We start from the raw sequence: 16,628 nt of genomic DNA, 5'->3' as shown, positions 1-16,628 counted from the left end.
TGGTAAACATATTTGTCCCTTTCAAGAAATTTATTTATTTTCTCTGAACAGAGATGTAACTCTTGTAAGCCCGATTATGAAAGTAAACAAATTATCAACAGTTGGATGAATTAATTAAAATTCAACCTCTGCATTAGAGGGCAGCTCCTCGTATGATTCGCAATGAATTTAATACACAAATGAAATGTTGACACTTTTTACCAGAAAGTGTAGAAAGGCTTTAGCATTCATCCATCAACACAAAAGAATGCTTTCAAACTGAAACAAAGAAAATATTCTGAAGATTCAATTGAGTTCACAGACTCTAATTCACACACATGTTCACCTAACAAATTCAAAGCATAGCAAATGCATAGCAGTATTGATGTCTAATCGATTCTCTCTCATGCCTCACAGGACAAGGGGGATCAGCACAACTCAATCCACAATGAATCTGCTAACAAGTAATGGTAACCATGAATCCAGAAAAAGCATAGAGATAACTGATCATAAAATGATATCATGCCCATAGCAAATTTCTCAAGAAAGATCACTAATCTTCAAACGAACAGATTCAAAGACTGCATATCATAACACTTTATTAATAATCAGCCATTCCAGTTTAAAACAATTCATAGGAAAACCAAAATGAATATTAGCTGCTGCTCGAAAAATCATAGTTTTCGGGCCTTAACAAAAACAAGCTTTCCAGCTTAAGTAGCCTCCAGGCTCATAGTTTTTACATGACAAATTTAAACTTTACTTTAACTAAAGGTTAAAGAAACCGTTTGCTAAAGCAAGAAAGAAAAACTAAAACAATAGCCACTGTGAGGCTGACAGCTCATTTTTGGATTAACTATGCTTCCACTGTGCCAGAGGAGGTTACTGATCTGTCCTGCTTTGTCGCAAAACCACGCCATTCCAGGTGTGTCGTCGAGAACCTCAAGATGACCTGAAAATAAGGAAGACCAATGTATTGAATCCTTTGCTTCCACACCTTCTTGTCCATGTTCACTTGTGCCACTCTTGCCTTGTGTACCTCCAAATGATCAGAACAAACTATGAGCATCGATTCGATCCTAGCCACCTTTGAGAAGTCGTTCGTTGTCAAAGATTTTGTCATATGAATGAATTGTATTCTTTCCTGAAAGATCTTGGTCATATCTACGGCTGCCTCAATTGTCTTAGCACCGTCTTTCATGAGTTGGATGTCAATGCACTTGAGATCCTTCTACATTGTATCAATCAAGTCTGTCAATCCTCTGAGCAATTTGGTGGACTCTTCATGACCTTGTTTAATGATCGAGTTATGCCACTCCACATTCTTCTTTGATACATACAATACATTATCATCCAAATTTTCTACTGGTTTTTCGGCCAAGAACTTCATCACTCCATATTTTTGTATATCATTCATTTGCGCAAGGACCGCCACCCATTTGATCCTTTCTTTCTCCCAAGCCATCGTTTCCAGCTCTAATTCCTTGCTCACAGTCTCGGCATCTTTATAAACCTTCACTAGATTGACGATGTAGTCTAATCCCTATTGCATTATAAGATCCAACCATTTATTGAACATCTCTGTAACTATTTTGTTCCTTTGAACTTGGCCCAACATCTTCTGATTGGTCGAAGATTTGAGATCAAATGATACTGGTATCTGTGACAAAGGTTGGGGGTTTGGATTATGGATGGCATTGATATACTCAGCCATTTGATTAATGGCTTGCTTCAATTCCCTTTTGTCTTTTTCATCCTTCCATGTTCTTGAAATTATCCTTTTTGTGGATGATTCCAAATGCTTAACATCTACGGCACGCGAAGCAACTTCCAAGTCTATCTTTTCAACTATAAAATCCTCCTTAGTAGCTTTGTTTGCATCTCTCCCTGGAATTGGTTTGGCTATCTCGGTCGTCTAGTGACCTATTGCTTCATCCACCTCAAGCATTGTCTGTGTCCTGAGTTTTTTCGGCTTTGATGCATTTCCCAAACATTTGCTGACCATGTCTTCCATAGGGATTGTAATCGGCACTACACTCTGTTTCTTTCCAATAGCAGCTTCCAACCATCGTGGTGTGTTCGCAGGTTCTTTGGGTGGAGGAGTTGTCTGTATATTGGCTGAAGTGACAATGACCAGGGTGCTCATGGGGTCTTGTTTACTTTCCGCTTCTTTACCCATGTCTATTTCTTGTATTACAGGTTCATCCAAATCATGTTGATCCATTGTTACTTCTAACTCATCACTAGGGTCTAGGTCTACAACAACCTGTTTTAAAATGGGCTCCCTACTCTTCTTCTTACTTCTAGACCAAGTTACTCGAGCAGCTGTGGAACCTGGTGATGACCCCTTTGATCTCCTGGGTTGGATTTTCTCAACGATAGGCCTTGAAACACCTACAACATTAACAATTTCACTAGTGGAAGAAATGGGAGATTGAGTCACAATGTGTGAATCAACTCTTAGTTCATGTGAGAACTTGTGAGATCCCTCCTTAAACTTTTGATTTCTCAACCATTTCTCTATTCGTCTTATAACATTAAAAGTTTTGGCTTGAACACTGTCATCCTCCTTTCTATCCCAATCAATCTCTAGAATTGGCTTTCCTTGAACCTCTGTGTCAAACTCTGGGTCTGAGATATCTTCCCCTGTATCTTCTTGTACTCCAGATATATTGATTGGAAGCTTCATGGTAATTATTTGTTGCAAAGTGAACCTTGACCACAGTCTTTTCCTTACCTCAAATTTGTCACTGCAATTCTCCCAATAATCCTCTAGCTGCAATTCATGACAAAAATGGTTGTCCACACTTAGATTTTCAATGGCATAACCTCTACTATCAAACTTATGTCTTGCCACATATGGTTGCAGGTTCATCCTTTTGAATTCCAATTCTAGGTTCAGAGCGTCGGATACGGATTTGCAGCTATAATATCCAAGCTCAACAGGGAATACAACTCTAGACTCACCCTTTGTTCCCAATCTCTTATCAATGTAAGCTAGTTGCCTGCTCATCTCTATAAGTACATAGCTGTCGAAGGCATACCTAGGCATCTTGAATGGCTAACCCTCAAAACCACCTACCCGTAGGTAAGTGAACCTTGGAAATTGAATAAAGAAGCTACCATATATGCTTATGAACTTCATTGCTTCAATGGACATTCTCCTGTTCACATCCCCCTGGAGCTCAAAAGCAAGTTTTCCCGCGAAAACACCATTCCATCTATCAATTTGCTCAACATGTCTTTGCTGCTGTAACAGGGGATAATAATTATACATCCTCATCCCATCTACCCAAGGTTCATTAAGCAGACCAAGCCAATCCCTTGTACAAGCTAATATGTAGAAAATATAAGAAGACATATAAAAACCTGACATTCCCACAAAATTACTCAACTCTTCATGAAGTCTTTCTGCAATTACCTAAGACCAATCAAGATACCTGTCACCAGATAACAACACCTAGATGAAAAAGTACATCCAATCTTCCCAGTAGAAAGAATGTGAGTTTCCCTTCACCCTGTTCAGAAGTATCACAATATCCCGCACTTCTATAATGAAATGCTCTCTAGTCAGGGGCTTTGGTAGTCGTGACCCCCCTTTCTGAACTTTCAGGAGCCAATTCCTAGCAATCACACTCTTGTACTTACCTTTCTTTTCTGAGAAATAGGCATACGAGTTCCCAATGGTCCAATCCTCATATTCGTCCTTGTGCGGAATTCCCATTCCCGCAATTACTGTTTCTCTATTGATATTGACTAGCATCTCACCATTGCTATTTCTTATGCATATGTTCTCTGTATCATACCTATTCATGCAAGCAATCACCAAATCCAGACATGGTGCGACAAGCGGGAATGCAACAACTTCAACAAGACCGCTTTTCACTATTTTATCCATCATTGAACCAGTTTGAGGGTTCTTGGCTCTCTCTAAGAAATCTCCTAAATCAACATGAACCAAGAAAGTATCTTCTAGCTTTGGTAATATGCTCACTAGGCACGAGGTTCGACCAAGCTTCGGCAATATTGGTCTCATACTTGCCTATCTATACTTTAACCAAGGAATTCTTAAAACAAGGCAGAATTTTACTCCAGCAATTTAGAGATTTTCTTCCTATACTGCTAAACCTTCAGAACTAAAAGAAACACAGTTTAGGAGGAGTCGTCTGAACCTACCTGTTACCACCATTGAAACTGGAAACTTTCTCAAGAAATCAGAGTTGGTTTTACCTTCGGCTCCTCCAATTTGCTCAAGTATAGCAGCTGCAACCCTTACAAATTATGGAAATAACTTCATACATTCCTTTTGAACAGACAGTAAAATATCTATAAAGCCACACACGCTTCATAATAATTCACTCAAGTGTGCGAAGTAACTATGAAATGACTAGAATCTAACACCTTCTTAATTATCCATGACTTCCGCACAAGTAGTTGATGCACTCATGATTACTTTCCATGTTTAGAATTTTAAACTGCTGAACGCTGGGAATATTCCATCTTGCCTCACCACTTTCATTATCATCAAGAGCCTTAAAATTAGTTTTGAAGTGAACTTTTGAACGTTGAACCATTTCACAAAGAGTTCAACGGTTCAAATTCATTAAAGAAGTACAACAATAAACAAGTGGCACACAACATTACCGAGAATGAGCAAAAACAAAGATTATTAAGCAGAATCCTTGAACCATTTGAACCGCTTGAACCCTTTGAACCGCTTGAAAATTGGTTGAAAGTTCAAGTTCGGAAACTAACTTAAAACGTATAGACATCCACTCGTTATACAACAATACATTGCCGCGACTTACAAAATACATTCTGATCCTTGAACCAATTTGGTTCACAGGTTCAAAGTTCAAAACGTATAACAATAATGCACTTGCTTTTGCGAAGACAAAGACCGCTAATGACTTCTTTTTTCCTTCTTTCTCAAAAATGCGCTTTGAACCTTGAACCTATTGAACTTTTTAGAAAGAGTTCAATGGTTCAAGTACGAAGGAGAACAAAGGACTTGACAGAAATAAAGGCACAATAAGGTAACCCGCAAGTATGAGTATTCAAAATGGAAAGTTGCAGGGGAGGCTAACACATGGTTATACTTGCACTCATTCTCAATCACATTTTTTAAACCAAGATATAGCTCCTTCTAGTTTGAGGTCATAATGTTGTTCACATCCAAGCCAAACATAATGTTTCAATTCAAATATGATTGACTTCCTTCATTCACTCATCCCACCCAAAGTGTATTAAATAAAAGTTTGTGTCATATATTTATGTCTTTGTATTTAAAGCTATTTGTCTAATCATTTGATGACTTGGGGTTTACATTTACATAGCATTCACATTACACTCTTTAATTGGTGCAATAAAAGGAATATAGTTCTATATAAGCATTTACATTACTAAAGATTGTAGCTTTCAATCACTATTCAATTTTTGGGGGTTGATAAAAAATATCGACCCCTTATGATGAATTGAGCACCCTTAAGTTATTTATTAATATTGTTGAGTCCACAAATATTCAAGTAGAACGTAGAAAAGTATCATGCATCAAGTGAATTCAAGAAGAGCATGTGGTATGAATTTGCAAGTGCATGACAAATTCACGATCATAAATTAGTCTCAAAATTATAAAGTCATTACTGCATAGTCAATAGAAAGTTCTAATCCTAAGGTAATTACTAGTCCATCATCTATTATTCCTAAGCTTGAAGTGTGTCTGTAATGCCCCGCTAAGGAACCCCAGAGGACTAACAACAAACTAACTGAAATAACATAGAAATTAAAAAAATTAAGCATAAAACATTACATCAATTAGGTCATCATGAACTAACCATTACAAGTGCACAAGCAAAATATAAACATACATTAAGTTATGTCCTCTATGGGTTCCCTAGCGTCGCTACTATGTAATGCTCCTAAACATGAACTAAGATACATAAATCATAACTGAAATAATAGTAACAACTATGTTCATTTTAAACATCAAACCAAATGTTCCTATGATAACTTTCAACATGTGATAAAATAGTTCATACATCCACATATGAGTAGTTGGTACCAACATTGAACTACCTAAACACTACTCTAGAATTACATGAATACTAATTACATTAATCCAATTTACATCATCCTCCTTATGGAGTGTTCAAGATACAGTAGCAATAATAAAATTACAATGCTTTTCAATGATACATATCATATACTAATATAATAACTGAATAATATGCATCATGAATCAAGATGTACTCATGAACAAGGTCCATCTGATGCTCATGAACAAGTCCACTAGTCCCCAATGGAGGTTGGAAACAACCACCTAACCATGTGGAACCCTTATGTCCACCCCACTGTGCTCAGGAGATAGATACAAGGCCCCACACACATAAGAAAACAAGCTAAACTCACAAGCACAACAACAACATCCAAGAAAATACAAGATACAAACAAGGACATAAAAGATACATCACAAGGTTCCACCAGAGGCTTGTACACAACCACTTCAAATAGGGTTCTAGAGTACAAATAGAAAAGAGTGTCATCACATAGCCTCAACATGAGTTACCCTAGTAGCCTCTTCGACCCCCATTTGACAACTCATGCAGAACCAAATAGTCCTTTCATGGAGACAAGGAGGTTTGATCATACCAAATCAATGCCCCTAGGATGACCGATCCTTCCCAATCTCATCCTCAGTCTGTAGAAGCACTCAAGGCAATGGGTGGGGTACCATATTATCTTATTTAATGTGTTTTACCCCAGTTCATTTATTAGGTTATCACTTGATTAAAACACTCTCAATGAGTTACCCTGGTAGCCACTTTAGGGCCTTGACCCCCCATTGAGAGCCACTCCCCCTAAATTGCACCTAGACACCTCTAACCTAGGTTTCAATTCCAAGGAATGATAAGCATCAATAACATACATGTCTCAAAGAGATCATACATGAACCCATAATCTAGAAAAATGAATCATAATCATACACAAGGCCTCTCTAGATCTTAACCATCAGGGATTCATCATTGAAACCATTCTCAATGTAACAACAACAAGATTCTTTCACATCCAAGCATAGGGAAGAAAATGTAGACATGAATCAATCCAATACAAATTATACAAACTCCAAAACATGAGATCAACAGGGCATAAGACCAACCCAAACTGAACAAACCAAGCCAAACCAAGCCAAAACCAAGGTCCTGCGCAATTTCTAACTGTATGTGGGAAAAATGGATTGTTAGAATTGAAAATGTGAAAAATATGTAAAATACCAATCCACACACACACAGAGGACTTCTTGATGCAAGCTATGGAGTAACGATGCGTTACTCAGCTTCCCAAGGAGGGTCCCATGGTTCTCTATCTCACAATGTCCCTCAAACCAATGTTTTGCTCTCAGATTACTGAGCAAAATGGTTTAGGGATGGCAAATATAAGAACGAGAGAGATTTTAGCTGATCTTAGTATGAGATGTGTTATAAGCTAGATGAGATGCTAGAAATGCAATAAACTAAATGATAAGATGACGAGATTAGTATGAAGATTATCCTAGCATACTATATTTAATCTATGATTGAACTAAAATGATAATGAACTTATTCTAATATGCATATTCATGATTAATTTTGATCTAAAGAGAGGCTAAATGATGAGCATAAATAAAATGAAAGCTTGACAGAATTTGAGCATAAGTGTGATGCTTCAAATTTGAAAGATGATTGTTAAAAATGGAGGAATGAGAGCTCTATTTATAGCACAAACAGGGCAATGGATGGTCAGGATTGAAAGGTTCAATCAAGGGCCAGGTTTGAAAGTTGGGGATCCATGTGCACAATTGACACCAATGAAATGGTGACAAATGTCCACACCAGATTGGGTTGAAAGAAGAGGTTGGAGGCATTAAAGGCTTGAGAAGACTTCATGGTTATCTAAAGGCTAAGGGTCAAGTCTAAGTTAGGTTTACCCACTGAATTAGGATCTAATCCAAGGATAAACCTTTGTGCAAATGATTAAGAGATAATCATGGTCAAAGCATTAATAACCTGATGAGACCCTTGGGTTGGATAGAGGTTGAGTCAAAACAAATGTTTTAACCATGTGGGAGGGTTTGAAATAACCATTAATGGTTATTGGAGACTTTGGGGATTAAGTGGTTGAAGGTTGGAAGCCTTCAATGGTTTTCAAAGACTTTAGGGTTTTTGGTGGTTGAAGGTTGAAAACCTTCAATGGTTATCCAAGACTTTGGGCCATTTGAGAAGTGACCTCCCTTTGCTTAGGGATGTGACAAAGTTTAGAGGGGGTTTAGGTTAATTAGAATTGGTTAGAATATTCTAGAAGGGGTTAGGAAGGGGTTTGGGATTTTGCAAGTGGATGAGGGGATAATAGGATTTAATTGAATTATATGATTTTCATTCAATTTGGTTGTAATTAAATAAATTTGATTTATTCAATTTAGGATAACTATTTAATTAAATTTGAATTTAATTAAAAGTGGCTAGGAGGATTTAATTGAATAAAATGATTTATTCATTAAATAGTATAGTGAATTTAATCAAGTGATTTACTTAATTAAATAGAAGAATGTGGATAATTTAATTAAATTGGATTTAATTAAATAGGAAAATGAACATAAAATATTCATTTTAGGAATATGGTCATTTTTATACGTCTACACTAACTGTATTTGTGTAATTATTGATTAGAACTATGCATTTGTTGATAGATATTATGCAATCGATGACTATAACTATGCAATTGACCTTGAAATTGCATAGTTGCAGAAGGCCAACTTGGGACTTAAAATTGGGCATCAATTAGGCCCTGAATGCAAAATTAGGCAAAGACGCATTTGATGGGTGTATGTTTTCCTTCCAAAAAAACCCTTCAATTTGATCCCAAGACTCAAAATAGAAAATAAAACTTAAAACCCTAAAAACATCCCCAAAAAGCACAAGGAAAAAGATAGCATTTCAACGTAAAACTTAACATTTACAACTAGAATTTAAAACCACAACTTTTTTCCATTTTAAATGCAGAGAAACAAAGAACAACAAAGAAGGTCATAAATCCTACCTCAAATCCTAAGAAAATTAGGAGAATGAAGGAGAAGTTTGCACAATAACACTCCCACAAACAACAATGAATTCCAACCAGCAAATAAACAACTTGAAGCAAGAAAAAAATCCATCCAATCCTCAATCCATCATACAAAACCAATTACCAAAGATCTCCTCCAAAAATCCATTAAAAAATGAAAGAATTTCCTTTGAAAACCCTTTAAAAAATCACTTCCAAATCCTCCTCTCCAAAATCTTTTCCAACAAGTTGTAGGAACTCTCCCCCAAAAACCAAAAAACAAAAATAGTATCTCCCTTCCAAAAACTTGTATGGGAAACTCAACTACCCAAATAACCATATGATACAAATCCAACAAATTTTATTTAATAATTAATTCAATTAAACTCAAATTCTCAACCAACTCCCACCAAATGAATAATAACAAAGGAATATTATTTACCACCACCCATATACAATTACATATGTAAAAATTATTATTTATCAATCACCCCATCACCATAAATGCATTAACACGTTAATTATGCTCACAATTTCACAAAAGGGCAAATAAAACAATATTTATATAAGCAATTTATATCACATGATATTAATAATCAATAATAATAATAGTAGGAATATGGATGAGAAATATTTATACCGTAAATAATATTATTAACAACATAAACATTATTAATAATATAACACAAATGCTAATAAACATAGCCAAGATTAAATCCATCAAGCACCACACAGATCAAAGATCACTAACAAGGGTACATGGGCATTGCCTTTATGGCAATCTAAACAGGTAAACTCAAGACCAAGTTTATTGTCCTAATTCAGGACAATGGCTAGGGCTAGGTCACTTGGGCATTAATGCTATCTCCATATACTACCATCGAGGATTGTTTAGGCACACTTAGACTTGTGAAGCCAGGTGGAGTTAATGTCTGGTACCTACATCAACCAAAACACAAAATACCTACACAACATATATATCCATGTATACATCTGACAATAACATTAGTGATCATAATCAATACTCCAATAAAATCACTCGAAACATATGTCAGTGTAGACACCTATTTTTGTCCACCTAATTAAATGAATTTTATATTTGTTTAATTACCATTCATCCAACTATTAATTAAATTCACATTTAATTAATCTTTCATCCTTTTCCAACTATTAATTAAATTAATATTTAATTAATTCATCCCAACCCTCTTCTCTTGTTAATTAAATAAATTATTCAATTTATTTGATTCACTTAACCAAATTCAAACCATTAATTAAATAAATAAATCATATTTGTTTAATTAAATCTTCTATCACATTTAAATAAATTAATATTATTTAAATCCCTCAAAATCTCATCTCTCACATTTAAATAAATTAACATTTATTTAAATCACCTTTATCCTCCACCCACTTGCATTTTCCTACAAATGCAAGTTGCGCCACTGTTTTAAATGAATAAATGATTTATTTAAAATCCTATTTATCTTCACCCACTTGAAACCCTTAATGGCTTCCTTAAAGTCTTCAAACCTTTAATGACTTCTTTCTAGAGTCTTATTAAGCCTTTAATGGTTTCCCTCAAAGTCTTCAAGCATTTAATGTTTTATTCCCCTTTTTTCTCATTTAAATAAATTAAGATTTATTTAAATAAAATCCAAAATTCACATTCACATTTAAATAAATTAATGCAAATTCAAATTGCACCATTTAATTGAAATAAATGGTTTTATTTTAATTGAAAATCCCAAAATTCCTCCCACTTGCATTCTCCTACAAAATCCACTTGCATGCCTAAACCCCTTCTAGATTCTTCTAATCACTTCCAATTTAGCCTAATCCTATCCTAATCATTGTCACATTCCTAAATAAAAGGAAGTCACTTCTCAAAAACCTCCAAAGTCTTCAATAACCATTAAAGGCTTTATGTCTTCAAATGGTTAACCTCTAAAGTCTTCCAAACCATTAAAGGCTCTTACATAACCATGTATGGTTATCTCGCCTTTGACCTTTGGTCAGAGACTTTCCTGTAACTTAACCATCCTTTTAAGTCATGGGTCTCTTCAAAGAATTTATTTCTTTGACTAAGGTAGCCATTTAACCCTTGCACATTCATTTATCCATTGGATAAAAGGAATATCCATTAACCTAACCCTAACCCAACCCCCTAGGGTAACCATCATGTCCCCTCAAGCATTTAATGCTCCTTATCTCTCCTCTCAAGCCTCCTCATGGTAACACTTGTCAACATGGGATTGGGTTGAAAGTGTCACATGGATTGAAGATCATTCAATCCTAACCCTTGTTAAGATTACTCAATCTTTACCATCCAACTCCCCATTTCTTCTATAAATATATCTCATTTCCTTCATTATCATCATCCCAGGTTTTTGCATCCAAGTTATGCTATTTTCTTGTGTGCAGGTTATCAAGGAGTCTCATTTTCCTCTCTCTTTCAAGCTTAAGCATTTAGGAGCATTCTAGTATTAGAATTATCATGTTAGCATATCATGTTAGCATAGTATAATAGCATTATCATAGCATGTTAGTTTCTTTATCATAACTTAGTATTATCATAGCATTATCATGCTAGGATAGCATATCATACTAGGATAATTTTCATTTTAATCTCACCATCTTGCACCATATCATATCTTTTCATATCCATATCATGCTAAGATCTTAGTTGCACTTGCATTTAGATCTTTTATCATATATCCCTCATTCTTTAGGTAGTCATCCTAGAGATCAAGTGCTCTTCCAAGCTGAGAGTCGCCTTGATTTGAAGGATCCTTGGAGATAGAGAACAATGAGACGTGCTTAGAGATTTTGTTTCATTTACTTGTATTTTATGTTTCATTGATCTCTAACATAATGTTTTATTGGTGTGCTTGAGTTGTTTGTGTCTTATTTTGCAGATTGCACACTTTTCAGCATACACTTAGTATATCATAATCCATCATTAGCAAAATACATCATCTCACAAATAACCATTAAGAATTCATAAGCATCAAACCCTAACATCACCAATATGTCCTCATATGCATAAGTCATCATAAACATCAGCATGTCCTAAAACATAGAATCAACATGAATAGTCTACCAACATAAATCAAATAAGTATGTCCACACACACACACCCAAAAGAGTACGACACACATACAGAGTCAACCATGAGTCCATCATAAGAAAAATAGGAAGCAAACATGGAAGGTTATTACATTCTCCCCACTAGAACTAGTCTTACTCTCGAAATCTTATGAACAAATAGGGGTATAACTCTCTCAATCTCGAAGCATCCTCCCATGTAGTTGAAGTCTCATCATTCGGGTCCCATTGGACCCTTGCTTGATGTCTCGACCCTTGAGGGTCAACCTCTGATGTTGAAGAATGCACATGAGCTCCAAAGAAAGTTTCTCGTCCTCGACCTACAAAGCATTCCAATCAAGAAAATGGGTCACATTGGGGATATATTGTTTAAGCACAAAAGCATGAAATACATCGTGGATGTGAGATAGGCTCAGCTGCAAAGCAAGACAACAAGACCAATTCTCTCCAGAATCTCAAAAGGCCCAACAAACCTTGGTGCCAACTTATAACCCTTTCCATAATGAATTGGACTCTTTTGTGGGTGCACTCTCAAAAATACACGATCCCCTACTAAGAAAGGGTGATCCACTCTATGAGCATTTGCATGCTTCTTCAAACGATCTTGAGTTGCAACTAAATGCTCTCAAACACGAACCACCTACTGCTTCATATCTAGAAGAATCTAAGGACCTAAAAGAACTCGGACCTCTAAATGATCCCAATTCAATGGAGTACGGTATGAAAGACATACAAAGCCTGAAAATAAGACATACCAATTGAACTATGGTACCAATTGTTATATGCAAACTCAACTAGGTACAAATAGTCCTCCCACCGAGATTGTTGATCCATAACATACATACAAAGCATATCCTCCAAAACCTGATTAACTCTCCTCGTCTGCCCATCAGTCTAAGGGTGGTATATTGAACTGAAGTTCAATCGAACTCCCAAATCATGTTGAAGTGAAGTCCACAATACAAAAGTGAAAACAAGATCTCGATCTAAAATAATCCTACAAGGAATCCCATGAAAATGCACAATATCCTCCATAAACACTTGTGCTACCACAACAACAATATAAGATGATCAAATAGGAGAGAAGTATGCCACCTTGGTCAACCTATCCACGATTACCATGATAGAATCAAGATGACGTGAAGAGGTTGGAAACCCCATTATAAAATCCATCGATACAATCTCCCATTTTCGTTATGGAACAAGATTCAGCTGCAAAATTTGTGTGGGATGTTGATGCTTTGCCTTCACCCTTTGACACTCAAATACCTAGAAACAAAGTTTGCAATATCACACCTTATCCCTAACCAATGATACAATTGCCTAAGATCCACATGCATCTTCTTGACATCGAGATGTTCAAAATAGGGTGCATGATGGGCCTCCAACAAAATCAAAGTACAAAGACCCTCAGTGGTCGAAACATAAATATGACCAAGATGACACAACAAACCATCTGCCTCCAAAGAATAATCCAAGAGCCTACCCTCCAACACTCTCCCCGACTCTATCTTTGTTTTCACCTCCTAATACCAAATATCCGTAGGAATTTCTCCAAGGATTTGACTCTATAAATCAACACCAAGAGTCATTACCGAAATCTCATGCCTCCTCCTACTAAGTGCATTTGTTACCACTTCTCCTTACCCTAAATACAGTGAATGTTAAAATCATACTCACATAGGAACTCCATCCAATGATGTTGCCTGGAATTCAGGTTTGGTTGAGTAAAAATATACTACAAACTATGATGATCATTGTGCAACTCAAACAAATGACCTAAAAGAAAATATCTTCAATGCACAAGAGCATGAACAACAACTGCTAACTCTAAATCATGGGTAGGGTAGTTCATCTTGTGATCCTTGAGTTTGTGAGACTCATAGGTAATCACACATCCATCTTGCATAAGAACTACCCCTAAACCCTCCAAAGATGAATTAGTACACACCACAAAGTCACCTGCTAGATTAGGTATTGCCAAAATAGGTGCACTAGTCAACTACTCCTTAAGAGATCAAAAAGCTACCTCGCATTGCTCTGTCTAAACAAACTTCCTCCCTTTCCTCTGAAGAGAAGTGATAGGATGAGCTATCCTTGAAAATCCTTGAACAAAATGTCGATAGTAACCTACCAAGCCCATGAAACTGTGAACCTCTGAGATGTTGGTTAGAAATAGTTTCTGCTCCAGGTTCAAGATCAATACAGAAATCAATATCATTCTTAGGTGGCATGCTTGCAATATCACTAGGATACACATCTACAAAATCCTGAAGGATAGGGTGTCTATCAAGAGAAATCTCTTGACACTCACCTTCATCCAAATCATTAACTAAGATGGAAAACAACTGACAACCCTATCACATACACCACTTCAACTGCATAGTTGATATCATACGAAGGGAGATGGGTCTTTGGACCCCTCCTAACTCCACTCTCCCACCACAATCAGCCAAACACTGCATCATCTTACATCGACAATCAATGCAAGCCCAATGGGCATCCAACAAATCAATTCCCAACACTACTCCATTAGACCACAAGGGAAGAATACAAAGGTCAACTATGGTGGTGAAGAAACCCAAGCCCAACACACAACTATGGACAAGGGAATCTACAACCACCTTAGAACCGGTAGCCAACTCAACTTGCCACCTATCAACTTGTTTTACTGTCACAAGCCCACATTGCTCCACAAGAGAAGGAGATATAAAGGAATCTGAAGCACGACAGTCAAAAAAAATTGAGATAGGAATACCACATAACACACATGATGACTGAATCATAGTGTCTTAATTCTCTGCCTAATAGTTATCAATTGCAGCAAACACCCTATGAGATCTTCCCACATCACTAACTGTAGGCTTTGAAGTGGCCTACCTCTGACTAGATACATATGAAGTCCTCTAAGGATATTGAGTTGCAATGTGACCATGCTAGCCAAAAGAGTAACAACCTCCTCTGCCATAACCTCTACCTGTGAAAGGTGCACTAGACTGATATTGGAATTTTGTTGTGTACTTTAAGTAGGCTAATTAGATTGATAGCACTTGTTGTGAAACCAACTACGATTCTTCCCTGATTGAGAACCACCACCACAAGCATTTTGATGGCCCTGAGAGTTATTTTTCCTCTGTTGTTGTTGTTGTCCACCCTTAGAGGGTGCAGACTAGTTCCTAGAAGAACCTAGCGCTTGAGACTGATTACCCCTAGCAATTGATCCCGAGGGAGGGGCACTACCAATCTGAACACCCGTCTGACCTCCAAGAGCTATGGCCAAATTATCCTCAACCAACTGTACCTTCTCTACCTCAAACTCCATGGTCTTGGGTTCGAAGACATGAAATCCTCCATTAATGCGGGCATTAAGGCCCATAACAAAATATTGTAACAACATGGCCTCATCATCTCCAATACTCTCGTATTGCTTAAGCTCAAATAAATAGTGCTCATATCGCTCTACTGACGTAGCCATTTGTCGCGGATCATGAAACTCATCTACATGTCTCTGCCTCCAATGATCTGATAGAAAGCAGGGTCAAAATCTCTCTAGAAACATCTCCCAAGATATAGAAGCAATATCAAGATGGAGCTTTTTCTTCTCCATATGCCACCATGTGGATTAAAATATTTTGAGATACACGATGACATATCTGCCCTTAGTGTTACTGCCATAGGGTTGCATAGAAAAGCACCTATCCAAGTCAATCAAACAAGTTTCAGCCTCTGAACCACTACTAAAACAATCAAAAGTGGATGGTCAAGATTTGAAAAGGTCTCTCATGTGCCCAATCAAAATGGTATCCTCATCTTCTATTGTAGCTTTCTTGTGAGGATACTCTTAGTCTCTCCTTTAAGGAGGGGTACAAGTCCTCTCCCTGTCCTAATGTTGGGAGTGATGAGACTCCTCATGCTAAGATCCCTCCTCCCTAGATCCTAATCTGGAAATAGTCTCTTGTAAGAGATGAAGTACCTAAGGACCTCCTAACACATCATTTTGATCCTCTCCTCTTCGATCACTCTGATGATCATCTTGTTGCTCCTCTTGATAATTCTCTTGGGAGTCCTCTTGATTATACTCTTGGAACTCCTCCTGATACGGGTTATGTTAGGTGCCTAGATGATTACCTCACCCTTGACCCCTACCCCTAGGAGGCATCTCTCCTAACACAAACATAACATGAACATAAGGCATGAACTAAAGGCCAAACTAAAGCAAGAGACATATAAGGATAAGCATCAATGGACATTATCCAAGGACACCTACCATAAAGACAACATAATGGGTACACATATGCACTAGAGTTCCCAGTGTAGAAACATGGGCTCTAATACCAATTGTAACATCCAGTTAAGGAACCCTAGAGGACTAACAACTAACTAACTAAAATAACATATTAATAAAAATAAAATTAAAGTGTAAAACATTACATCTACTAGCTCATCATGAACTAACCATTACAAAT

The sequence above is a fragment of the Cryptomeria japonica genome, chromosome 7, assembly GCF_030272615.1.
Source record: "Cryptomeria japonica chromosome 7, Sugi_1.0, whole genome shotgun sequence".
Lineage (NCBI taxonomy): Eukaryota > Viridiplantae > Streptophyta > Pinopsida > Cupressales > Cupressaceae > Cryptomeria > Cryptomeria japonica.
This window is presented reverse-complemented; position numbering follows the sequence as displayed.